Below are 12791 nucleotides of genomic sequence, written 5' to 3' on the forward strand. Positions count from 1 at the left end.
ATCCACGTTCCATATGTCTCTAGATCTTCATTTCTGCCCTTCAGCTCTTCCCATCTCATGTTTATTTGTCACCGGTGCCATGGTGTTGAGCTTCAGGTCTCCCTTCTCCATTTTCTTTACACCTGAGGCTCTGTTGATCCCTTTCTCTGATGTTAAGGCATTGATCAGGCTTTCAGTGCTGATGGAAACCTTTTTTTTTTTTTGGTAACATTTTATTAGAAACCAGGCAATATTAAACAGATTTAAAAAGGACCCCAACTGAGGCCTCACAAAGGGAATACAAATACAATTTCAAGAAAATACATAATACTCACATGATAAACGACGATGCTTCTTTTATATAACTACAGGTTCACGCATCCATCGATACTCACGCAAAGGTACTGACAAAGCCCACTCTTTCTGACAACAAAAGCTGTCCCTTAGTCTATCCTATACCTATACGGGGCTGAAACAACCCCCTGAAGTCCAGCCCTTGCCAGAGCACTGTATCCCTTCCTTCCGTCCCATGCTTTTTTCTACCTCTATAGAAGTGCAGCTCGTGCATTGCTAACTGCAAACACTCTGACGTTGAAAAGCACAAGCCCTTTAGTACCAACAGGGAACGCACTTTCCATAGCGCTACCTTGGTGCATGTGATAAGGACCCTCACACCCCATGACCCATCCACCCCTGATAGAAACCTTTTTTTTGTTTGTCTGTTTATTGCACCGCTCCTGGAAGCACTGCAATACCAGGCTGATGCATGGAGTGGATGGAACAAGCTCCAGTTCCACCTTCCAACACCAAAAATATGCTCAATATGGACCTCCTATGGAGGACATATTAGGGGCAACCACCTGGGCAAACCTGGGGAGCCTGCCCATGTGGTCACGGAGCTTCCCCAGGCGGAAGCTAGGTGATCAGGCCAGCATCCTTTGTGATAAACAAAGCAGGTGATGGAAACCTACAACAAAGGTAGATTAGTGAAATCAATCTGAGTAAGATATATGTAGTGTCCATTGCATGCAGTCCACCTCAGCCCAATTCTTGTCAAGTCATGGTGAGCTACTGCATTGCATACATTTCAACTTCCATTCACTCCCACAGTTGACCTGTGCCTTCTTTCCCATTTCCAATGTTTCCTGCTTCTTCACCAGCCTTAAGCATCTGGTAAACATCAAATGAGGCCCCAAACAGTTTACCTAGGATCCTTCCAGTTTGTATTCTCTCTAAGGAGGTGCTAAAGTGCTAATTAAAAGCCTGGAGTACCTTGCAGCAATTTGAAAAATGGCAAAATGCATCATTTCTGGGTGAACTAAGTCTATGGGTACTATATGCAAATTGCTACAGCTATGTTTATTTCAAGGTCAGTTTTTTTCAAATTTGTTCCTCACTTCCATGTGCTGAGAGAAAGCAGGGTCTGACAGTAATGGGGGGGGGGAGGAGCTACAGAGAGAAGTTGGGGGGTGGGGAAGAGGGCAAAGGGGGTACCTGACCCTCCCCCACACCCCCTGACTTATTTTTCCTGCTGTAGCAGTGAGAGGTTAACAAACTCAAGACAAATCTCTAATAATTAGATTCTGTGCCTGGAAAATTATATCAAAATTATAAATTGTCCACATATAGAATTGGGGGGTTGTTTTAAAACCAGGTTCATCTTATATTTGAATAAATATGGTATGTCTCAGAAGTATTTGGTACGTTAGGCAAAATAAAGACGAGGTGAAGCATTAGCCCAATGTTCTGTGACAGGCCGTATAGACTTTCCTGCAGGTTCCAAATTTCTTTAGCTAATGAATAGACTGCACTTTGCATTTTTAAAGTCATGGCTACCTGTATCTATAAGCTATTTGATGGCAGCTTGAAAAAGAAAGCCAATGCAATGCCCAATATTTAAACTATCAATAAGAGAAACCTGCGCAATAATAGTCCTATAAATAGTGTTAGAACATTGTGGTGATTTGTGCTTTATTAATATGTAGAAATCACTTCACTTCATAATGAAATAATGGAAAAACTATTGAAGAGAAATCTCATTTTCTTAATAGAGGATCACAGAGCTATGAACAATAGACAACATTAATTATGAAAAGAACAAATCAATTGCTGCGTTAGTTGAATGAAAGGACAGTAATAGATAGCTGGACTTCACTGAAATGTTTAATACAGTGCTTTACAAAGAAAGATTGCTTTAAATTGGCACTATCTTGCACACTACAAACTGGCCAGAAGAACTGAATAGAAGATGATGAGAAATCACAATAGTGGCAGTTCAAGATTGCTTGTTGGCATTCAACAGACATTGGCTTTAAGTTTGGTTTTGCCAGTCCAAACCTTGTTGATGTACCTTGCAAGGCACAAGGAAGCCATAAAGTTATTAGTGATGCTGCTTCCCAATACGCCAGCTTGCTACTGCAATGCAGACTACAAGTGATCCTGTTTCTAGGAAGTTGGAGGAACATTTATGGGGTATTTTGTGGCTTAGATTTGTTTTTATTCCTCTTAAATTTGTTTTAGCCCATCGGTGAAGGTCTTTGGTAAGGTAGTTTCTTCTGTTAGGTAGCAGTCCCCACTGTGTAGTCTCCCCAACTTGTTTTGACCTGGTATTTTTTTTTTCTTAGCTGATACTTTGGTAGACTCTGTGCCTCCCGATTTTATTCAGAGACAAGTAGCATCTAAAAGGCAGAATCTCATCTTTCTGTAACAAAAAACCCTACCAATATGAACTGCTGTCCTTCAGCAGAAAGAGGTGTAGTTAATCATGTTCGTCTGAAGTTAGAAGGCAGGGTAGCTCTGCACCTTTATAGACTAACTAAATAAGATATGTATTAGAACACAAGCTTTCATGAACTCAACTTCACTTCAACAGATACTGTAAAAAGACCGCACAGAGCAGAGTCCTTCAGAATAGCACCTCATAGGAATCCTAGGACAGTAGGGCCAGAAGGGACCCCACAAAGTCCCTGACTAAACTGTCCCAGCCAACTGTCTTGTCTAAGCTGCTTTCAAAAATTTCCAAGGATAGAGATTTCCACAACTTCTCTAGGTAGCCTGTTCTAAGGCTTGACCACCCTCATAGTCAGCCAGTTCTTCCTAATCGCCAGTCAAAATTTCCTCTGTTACAGTTTGAAGCCATTGCTCTTAAGCCTTCCTCTTACAGTCACAGATGTAAAATGGATTGGGAATAGAGAAGATCCTACTGAATTTATGATTTTTGTCTCATTTTAAGCTAATGGATGCTCTGCTTGGGGGTATGGCCTCTCTTCTGTTGAGGGGAGTGTGATGTCTTGATGGCTTTTATGTGAAGAAGTGCTTTCTGAGATCTAATCCATTTATGGCTCTGAGTTTGGCTGGGCTATCAGTTGCTACCCTTTACTGTAAGAATGTAGCAACAGGGAAGTTCATATCAAGCCTGGTGACTCTCATGACAAGGTGGATGCAGTTTTTCTATCAGTATCCATCTTTGAGGAGGAGAGGGGTTATGTTATCTCCTGTGTCTTCTCCCCCTTGTTACCACTCCTCCATCCATGCTACCCCTTTGAATCTTTTCCTCTTACTTCATTAGCTGGAAACTGCAGCAGGGGGTTGTAAGGAGAGTGGTATAGACTCTTCTTTCCTGACTCTAAAAGGCATAATTTTAACAGCTGTATAACCCTACACATCTTGCATGCATTTTACATTTGGAATCAGTATTACCAGTTGTCAAGGAAAAATCTTAAGTTTGGTGCTGCCATCGCAGGGAGTTGACGCTACAGACAGGCCCCCAGAACGTGCCCGCTGGGTGACCTGGAGGCTTCTCAATCACAGAGCATGAGGTAATCTGATCTAGCGCACATGCTCAGTTCACTGACTGCATGATGTAATTTGACTAGAAATTTCTCTGAGGAGAGCGTTCTGATTGGCCACTAAATTCTTATAAAAGGTTTGTGAGCCGCCACCCGGGTGTGGTGAGGTGGCGTGTCTGTGTTTTGGAGGAGAGACTGTGGTCGATCCTGTGAGCAGGGCTGCCTTTGCAGGGGCTGTCTCGCAGGGAGAGAACGATCCTGGAGCAGAGGCTGCGACGGCGGGGACCGTGAGGCGCAAGCAGAGGCTGCGGACGGCGGGTGGAGCGACTCGTCTTTTCGATCTCGGTTACGGGGCTGTTTGGCTTCGATTTTGACTTCGGCTTACTTCCTTCTGGCTTCTCATCTCCGACCTCAGTTTACGGACTGTCTTTTGGACTGGCGTCACGACCCCGTTCCTCGATTCACTACGTTACAGTTTTTGTTGTTTGTTATCCCGTTCATGAGCTGTTGACCAGCCCTGGGACTAGCTAGCGGGCAGCCGCACCTATCCCTCAGGGGGTAGAAAGCAAGGGCTCGCTAGTGAACCCCATGGGCCAGCAGACCCCTTTGTTGTTCGCTATATTGTAACTGAAGAAATATTTGAGCCTCCACTTCCCAAGCGTGAGTAAATAAATCATCTTTGTTTAAACTTCCCGTACAGCTCACGCTCCACCGCCGCTGATCCCACCTGTTCGTATTCCAATTGCCACCCCGGCCCACCGTGACCTTGGGGCCCGATTCACTCGGTGTTCGGTTACCTCGACACCAATAATGCCCAGTGCTAATGTTAATGGATATATGTCACACATGCAAGTGGTGTTAAATGTGAAATAAAACGCTTGTAAAAGTCCATCCACAGCTGGGAGGAGAGAGTGGGGTTTCACAGTGGGAATAAATATCTAATGGTGTTAGTTCTGATGCCAGCATTAAACACAAAGTATGAGTCATTTCGGAGTTTAATGTCCTACTCTAAATCTGAAGTGAAAGGTAAATCCAGCTAGTTAACTGCAGTGGAGTGGTAAGTGCTACCTAGTTGAATTGTTTCATCTGGTCATATTGTATTTTCAAAATGTATCATTGTGCGAGTGTCATCATTGTGCGGGTGCGTCAATGTGTACAAATGCTGCTCGATGGGTTTTCTCCAGAGTAAACACACCCTGGGCAAGCATCTACTCATATGCCCATTTTGGAAGCAAATTTGCTGCTGCTCCTGGCAGCAGTCTGTTCCTCACCCCCTCCAGCCCTGTATCAGCCCCCTGCAGCAACCAGAGGGATTTCTACCTCTTCCCCAGGTGTTAGCCCACAGGCTTGCAGAGAGCATGGGGCCGGGAGACAGCTGTCCCCTGGCAGGGGCTGAGAGATTGCTCTGAGTAGCTGCCTGCCGCCAGGGCAGGCTCTGGTGGTGGAGCCGCCTGTCCCAATCCACTGTGGGGGGTGGGGAGGCAGGTAGCAATGAGCCCCTGGCTGGGCAGGAGGGCTTGCTGCTACCTACCCCCTGAATGGATTGTGACAGGGAATTGGGATCTGTCCCTCCCCCATGCCTTGATCATCCAATCAGGGCACAGGGCTAGGAATAAGCTGTAGGGCTGGGACCTGCCCCTGACTGGGACCGTTCCCAGCTATCTCCTGGCAGGGACTCAGAGCTTGCTCCCAGTAGCTGCCTGCTGCCGGGGTGGGCTCTGGTGGTGGAGCCTCCTGCCCCATCTTGTACCCTGTGAAAACAGTTCAAGTTTCAGCTGTTTAATAATTGCTGCAAGCAAAGTCCAGAGGAAGAATTATTCATAGGAAGTAATCCATGAAAATTCAGGGGCAGAAAGAAAAGTAGAATTCAGAAAGGAAATTGTTAGAAACTATTGATCTTTGGCAAAACCCATGCAAAGAGAAACCACAACTTTTGTACATCCTGGGCACATCTACACACGCAATTACGGTGCCTGAATAAACTGGGAAGCTTATTGTTCCAGAGTTAATTGCTCCCGGGCATGCCACTTGAACATGTGCCTAGGAACAACTAACTCCGGAGCAATATGCTCTGCAGTTAATTCAGGTGCAACACGTGGAACTTGGACAGAGCAGCCCTGGCTGTTAGGGGACCCCAGGAGTCAGCCTACCAGCCTGGGGCTGCTCCCCCTGGCTCAGTGTGCTGCGGAGGGTCTGGCTAGAGCACAAGGGGGCTTCAGCACAGGGCTAGCCAGTGGGCAGTCCCTGCACTGAAGCACCTTCATGCCCCAGCCAGCCGGGCAGCAACAACACGTGCTGCTGTGGAGGTTGGTATTCTGCAGCAGAATAATACTACAAGTATTTACAAGTACTATATCCTGGTGTGGAGTAAATCAGTTTACTCCAGCCTAATAGGGGTGTATGTATAGATGCCGAGACATTTACTGTGCAGCTAATTAGTCAACTAAGTAAACGTGTAGATGCATGCCCTGACACAGTGACCAATGAGGGCACCAAAGAAGTGTCAGCAATCAGAGTTTCTTTCTTTTCTGTTCCCCCTCCAAAATTATGGGGATTGTTCACAGATCTCAGATGTTACGGATTTTCTCTGATCTTGTGTCTGTCTCTCTGTGCCAGTGGATAACTGCTCCCAGGGGTCACATGCTCTGCTGATTTCGGCCAGCAGTGTTGTAACTTATTCCAGCCCTCATCTCAACCTGGAATTGCCTCCTTGCCAGAGGCCAGGAGCACCCGACATGCAGCTGACTCTGACAGCTGAGAACTCTTTGGTGCAAGCCTCAGCAGCTGGCTGAAAAGTGCTACCGAAGAAGGATGAAGGGGTTGTATGAGGGACCAGTGGTCTTCTGTTGGGCAATTTTGGGGTAATAATCAGGAAGAATTATGGAGCGTGAGCCCACCGTGTTTCCACAGGGTGGAATAGCCCTAGATGAGGTACACCTGAAAAGCTTGCTGCCTTGCTTTGCAAGCAGCCACTTCCCATCTTCCAATGCTCAGATCTCCTGCCAGTCAAAAGTGTCAAAGGAGGAAGAGTACCATCCTCTCTTCCTGTCTGTTTTTCCCCTCCCTTTGCTGTAGTGCACATGCAAGCTTGCAAAGTAGTTTAAAATACGTTGCCCAGTTCTTGGAACTGGGGCTATTTATAGGCTGGCTCTCATATAAAGAATCTGCTTTTGCTTCCCTGTGTGTCAAGTACAGTTTGTCTTGAATGACCTGATATGCAGGGCCAAATTCTCAGCTTATTTGGCACAACTCCTATGGACTCAGTGGATAGTTTGCCCAAGCAGAGAATTTGGCCCACCATGTTGGATAATGCTAGCATTGTTCAGCCCTTTCTCTTGAAAGGGGAAAGAGGTCAGAAAAGTACCTAGACAGACCAACAAGTCAGAACAAACTGTAAAATCTGTCTTTCTTCCTTTGCTTTCATCCCTGACAAAAACTGTCATCTTTCTCTGTGATTTACAGTGTACACTTTTTATATGGTGTGTCAACTCTTCAGAGGGACTAAGTTGTTAGCATCGGATGTGGCAGATCAGATTAATAATGACGTGAGTGCAAAGTGTTGGCTATTGATGAGCCTGTTGTCATAACTGATTGCTGCATTCATGCATTTTTGTTCAATATTTCACTGGTGGGAAATTCTGCTGAAGATTTGTTTGGGGCCTGTGCCTCTGGATTAAACAAGAGAAAGGAAAATGTAGTGCTTCATGTAAACTCCAGCCCACACTTGGCCATTGGTTTCCCCAAAATCAGTGTAATGAGCACAAGTCCCATATTACTGATGGCCAGAGTAGGAGGTTCAGCCGAGTGTGCTGCGTGAATGAATAGATAGCGAGTGGCAGAGTGCCATTTTTAAAACATGATCCGGTGTAGCAATATAGTCAGATGACAGAAATATTTAATGCTGTCATAAAGTTAGGGAATAGCTATTCACAAAGAAGTTTTCCTTGTGTTGTTACTACAGGGCCTGGTCATTGCACTCAGACAGTGACATAAGCTGTGGGTCGCTGAAGGAAAGGTTGTCCTGAAACTGATACTTATTCCCTGACGTCAGTAGACAAATAAAAACGGGTGCTGCTCTGTTTGTGGAGCCTCTCTGCTCCTGCCTACCCCTCCTGTTCCTGTTGATGATTCAAGGTTCAGGGAAAGTCTTCAGGACTTTTCGGCAGTTCCCATGCTGGGTCACACCTAGCAGTTCACTGGTACTACAAGAATTTGCAGGACCTTCTGCAGTCGCTGGTTATATGCATGAAGTTGATCCCTTGGGAAGCTTCCTCTCCATTCTCAGCAGAGGACGGCTTAAACTCTGAAGTATGCATGGACCTGGTCATTGGATTTCCCGGGGGATTCTGAGATTTCTAAATTTAGTCTCCTTCTGGTTCAGGAGAACCACCACAAATTTTGAAATGCTTCATTTCAATGCTCCTAGGCTTTGCACTCCTATGACATCGCTGTTCCTGGATCACCATCTGTCACCCAGCGGACCGCTGAGGAGCCTGGAAGCCCTGGAGACCCAAGGTGCGAGGAGGTGTAAGCTTGGGCTACTAGGGTTTCCAATGTCTTCACTCCCTGCCACCCCTCTAGGTGTGCTGAGAAGCAGCAGGTCAGGCAAACTATCAGGAAAGGGGGCAAGCTTCTGAGCTGTTGTGTCAGAAATGTGCCTGCTTTCCTGCAGCATTTTGGCCATTTTGAATGATGCTTATGGAACATTTCAATTTTTGACAAATTGGCAGGCTGACAAAAAAAATCCCCAATCAGTTTTAAGTTGGAAATAACTGATGTGGCATATAGATGTCTGTTGTGCAATCACCCTCGTATTTGGTATGAAACTGAAATTTTGTAAGTAGGACTGGGGGGAAGGGAATATATCATGACACATCACCTGAAGATCTTTCCTGGCATGTGTTGTCAGACTCAAGATTTTGCTAAGGAGCCAGTAAATAGGCAGTTTCAGTCAAAGTCAAAGACAAAGTTCTGGTTTGGTACATACCTTTGACATCAAACATTATCAGGGTATCTGCTGGGGGAAAGGAAAAGGCTGGGAAATTGCTTACCTGAAGAAGAAATAGACGGAGTTAATTAACCGAAGTGAGGTTGGTCAACAATTGCTTGTTTAATGCAGCGAAGACATTAGTCATCTTGGTGATCTCATGTGCACAGTGCCTCCCCCATTCGAATTCTCTAAAGTCATGTGAAGTACTGTCCATGTCTACCATTGTGAGCTCACGATATGGTGAGTCATGAGTATTGTCACTTATTTATCTGATTACAAAGGGAACTCTTACATTCCTTTTTTCTGTTGGGATGAATGTCTATTAATTTAATTGTCTTATGCTATTTGAGCATCAAGATTTCTTTCATCATAATGTTTTTTACGTAAAAGCTCTCTCAGTCAAATTTTCTGTTATGATTCTTATTAAACCAAGGCCAGTTTTACAAATCCCCAGGCAAACTGGCTGCTTTCAGATATTTTTGATGTATTTCTCACAATCACGTAGTGGGCGTGTCTACATGAGTATTTACCTGTGCCTAAACTTAATGTGCCTTTGCTGAAGGTACAGTAAGGCGATTTAGGCACGTGTCTACACACGGACATGCTAATGTGCATTATGGTGCATTAAATTGATGTGCAAATAGCTAAGTTTGCAGTGATGTGCATTAGCATATTTATACATGCACTAATGCGACTTAACTATTTGTGCCTAAATTTGATAACTGCTTTATGTAGGTATCAAACATAGAACCACATAGCCTTATATCACAGTTTTTAAGGCACATTAAGGGCACTCACATGTAGACATGTGCCCTTAATGTGCCTTTTTAAAATGGTGGTTTTAGGCTAAGCCTGCTTAAAAGAGATACATGTAGGCATGCCCAGTGAGTCACAATTTATGCCCAGTCCCAGGGGCATACATATGTGCTTAACTTCTGGAAAGTGTACAGTCTCATTGAATTCATGACTAAAAAGCAGCACAAGTTTGTGTGATTAGACATGCACCATTTTTGCTTTAGCTGTATTTTTGGGAGGGACCTTCAACGTAAGCACAGTACCTAGCACAATCATGTCTGGTCTGTACCTGGGATTCATAGTTGCTGCAACTAATAATCTGGACCCCTTGGTAAACTGAACCTCTAAAGCCTTACCTATAACCAAGTAATAATTGTCCAGTTTTGCTCTCTAGTAACCCAAGTATTGAAAAAAAGTGGTTCCTTTTTAATACAGTCTTGTCAAAATGCCAGGCACAGCTTGTTTTTGACATTTTCAGCTACTGTTAAATAATAGTCTTCTTTCTGTCATAGCTAATGTTGACTTGAAGGCAGTTGTGCATTTCTCAACTCAAATGTTAAACAGTCAGACTTGGGTCTTGACAAATATTTTTTTGGCTTGCCCAAGGCAAGTAAAAATGAGCTTCCAGTTAATCGTTTGTTTTAAAATTCAGATTGGTGAAATAGGCAATTAAAAAAAATGACAATTTTCATCAGGATCTGTAAATTAAATGCGTCTCTGTAGTCGGAATGGGTTGCAAAAACTGCAGGAGATAATTGCCATTTGAAATCAGTGAAGTATCTAATGTTTTAGGGCAGTGAGTATTGTGGCTGTTCTGCCTTAGTAAGCCTTGATTGATTTGGTAAATAAGCATTTCAACTTCTCTATTTAAAATAAATAGCAATTTTATTGTTTCTGTATTGGAAGTAAACAAGCTCTTGAGCAGTAACCCAGTAATATCACGAGCCCAAATGCCATCTGTCATAGAGAATTTTGTCCCTTTATGCTCAATTCTTTCTCATGGCGTCAGGTCCATTGTAGGTTAATTGATTAGCAGAGATCCTCCTTTTAGTTGTTCCTGCTTTTCTTTGCTTACGAACCTGTATCTCTCACATTAAGGTACCTCATGGCATTAATCATCAAGCATGTTGCTAAAAACTTCAATCCATTTTATCTTGGGAGACATGGTATCTCCCAAGAGATTTACAGAGGCTTTTTATGAGGGTAAGAAGGGGGCGGAGGAAAAGTGGCAGGGAAGGAAATAATGTGGTGCAGTGCTATAGGATGCCAGGGAAAATTGAGATGATATTCACATAAATATTAAACAAGTTTGAGAATCCCCATGAAAATAAATATCAAAGGGAAAGTCACTCCCACATCTGTTTCCCCTCAATTTTTGCCACACTTCCCTATACTTGTTCTCTCTCCAGCTGTTAACACCTGTCCTTCTGTCAATGGTAATAATGAAATTTAGGTGGGCTATATATCTGGTGGGAGCATGGAGGAATGATCTTTTTTTTAATATAAGAAAATCCTTCTTGGCAAAAAATATTCCTCTGAAAGAATACATATTTTAGACTGATGCTTCAGAACACCATGTAGAAATTTTTTGGATGAAGTTTGGAGAGATTTGAGGCACATATTGTATAGATCAGGGGTGTCAAACTTTCCCTGCCCCCTGTGCTAGATCCAGATTACAGTTCTCCCAGGCAGGATTTAGACCCACCTCTGTTGGCGGGGGTGAGGGCAGTGGTGGGGTTAACCTCTGTGGGTGCCTGAGCCACTGTGTTGGCTCAAGGAGCTGCTGGGATTAACGCAGCCATTGCTCAATCAGTACCTGAATTCCTGGCTCTCCAGGAGCCTGATGGGCTGCATAACACAGCTCCAGGGATGGGATTCAGCCTGAGGGGCATACCTTTGGCACCTCTGGTATAGATGAACAATGCATACTTGATGTCCACCAGGGACCTGCTGCTCCATGCTTTTGTAGCTTTCACTGAAGATACATACTAGGCATGCCTACATGAGATGCTTTACTGCACAGTAGAGCAAATTACTGCATAGTAAGTGTTTGTATTTACATGTGCAGACACTTACTGCACAGTAATTTGCTCTACTCAGCAGTTAATACTGCAAATACAAGTAGCAAATTACCTGCCAATTACTGTGCAGTAAGGCACGTATAGATGACTGACTGGGAGCAAATTTTCTCCCAGTCAGCCAGGCAGCAGGGGGCAGGAGATTTACTCCCTACCCCTGGGAGCTGCCTGCACTAGGGGCATCTGATCTTGGACAGGGACATTGTCCCCTTCTCCTGGCAGCAGGGAGTTCCCAGCCCCAGCTCCACGATCATGGAGCAGGAGCTGGGAGATTGCTCCCTGCCCCACCTGAAGCTGGCTGGGACAGTTTCCAACCAGCCCTGGACTGCATGGGGAAGTCTACATGTACACCTTGGAGGTGGCTTGGAACTGTCACATTTTGGGCACTCCCCAGCCAGCTGTAGGCTGCATGTGCAGACTTCCTTGTGCAACATGGGGCTGGTTGGAACTGTCCCAGTCAAAGACAGGCCCCAGCCCCACAGATTTTTCTCAGCCCCATGCCCTGATCAGGGGATTGAGGCATGAGGCTTGGAAAAAACTGTGGGGGAGGGGCAGGTCCCAGTCCCCTGCCCGGATCCACTGGTGGGGCAAATCCTGGTTCAGCATGAAATCCCCGCCCAGCTGCAACTTGCTGCTAGCTGCCCCACTGGTGAACTGAGGCAGGGGGCTGGGATCTGCCCCTCCCCCACAGTTCTTTCCAAGTCCCCTGGTCCCAATCAGGGAACTGGGGCAGGGGATGTTGTTCCTGCCTGGGTTTCTGTACAAAGCTCCCAGGGGCCGGGAGCAATCTCCCAGTCCCCACCAGGAGGCAGCTGTCTCCTGGCCTCATTACCCCTGCCAGCCCCTGAGCTTGCATCCAGGGGGAGCTTAGAGCCACAGTGGGAGAGAACAGACTGGTACCAGGAGCAGAAAATCTGCTCCTAAATGGGCACACATATAGATTCTTGCCCAGGGTGCTTTTACTCCACAATAAATTACTCTGGAGTAAACCCATCCAGTAGGATTTGCATGTGTAGATGTGCCCACTGAGAAGGTTGTTTTTACATAGTTCTTTTCTCCCCAGGTGTTGCTTGTTATTTATCTCCATCAGAAGTATATTGTGTGTATTAACTGCTGCCAGAGGAGACATCCAAAGTAATGTCTTTTTTTCTTACCTCTCAA

General features: G+C 45.0%; 1 long non-coding RNA gene and 1 pseudogene across 1 annotated transcript in view; one reads left to right on the forward strand and one right to left on the reverse strand.

Moving 5' to 3' along the window:
- Nucleotides 1–700: 700 nt before the first annotated feature.
- LOC149867666 (U2 spliceosomal RNA) lies at nt 701–826 on the reverse strand (annotated as a pseudogene).
- Nucleotides 827–7838: 7012 nt separating this feature from the next.
- The window catches only part of LOC149867667 (uncharacterized), a 36368-nt gene continuing 31415 nt past the window's right edge, over nt 7839–12791 (forward strand). The window contains exons 1-2 of the long non-coding RNA XR_016441646.1: nt 7839–8075; nt 8194–8282. This is a non-coding gene — a long non-coding RNA (uncharacterized LOC149867667). The remainder of the gene's footprint in view (nt 8076–8193; nt 8283–12791) is intronic.

Source organism: Crocodylus siamensis, chromosome 4 (genome assembly GCF_052110815.1).
Source record: "Crocodylus siamensis isolate JL-2025a chromosome 4, ASM5211081v1, whole genome shotgun sequence".
In the NCBI taxonomy this organism is placed as follows: domain Eukaryota; kingdom Metazoa; phylum Chordata; order Crocodylia; family Crocodylidae; genus Crocodylus; species Crocodylus siamensis.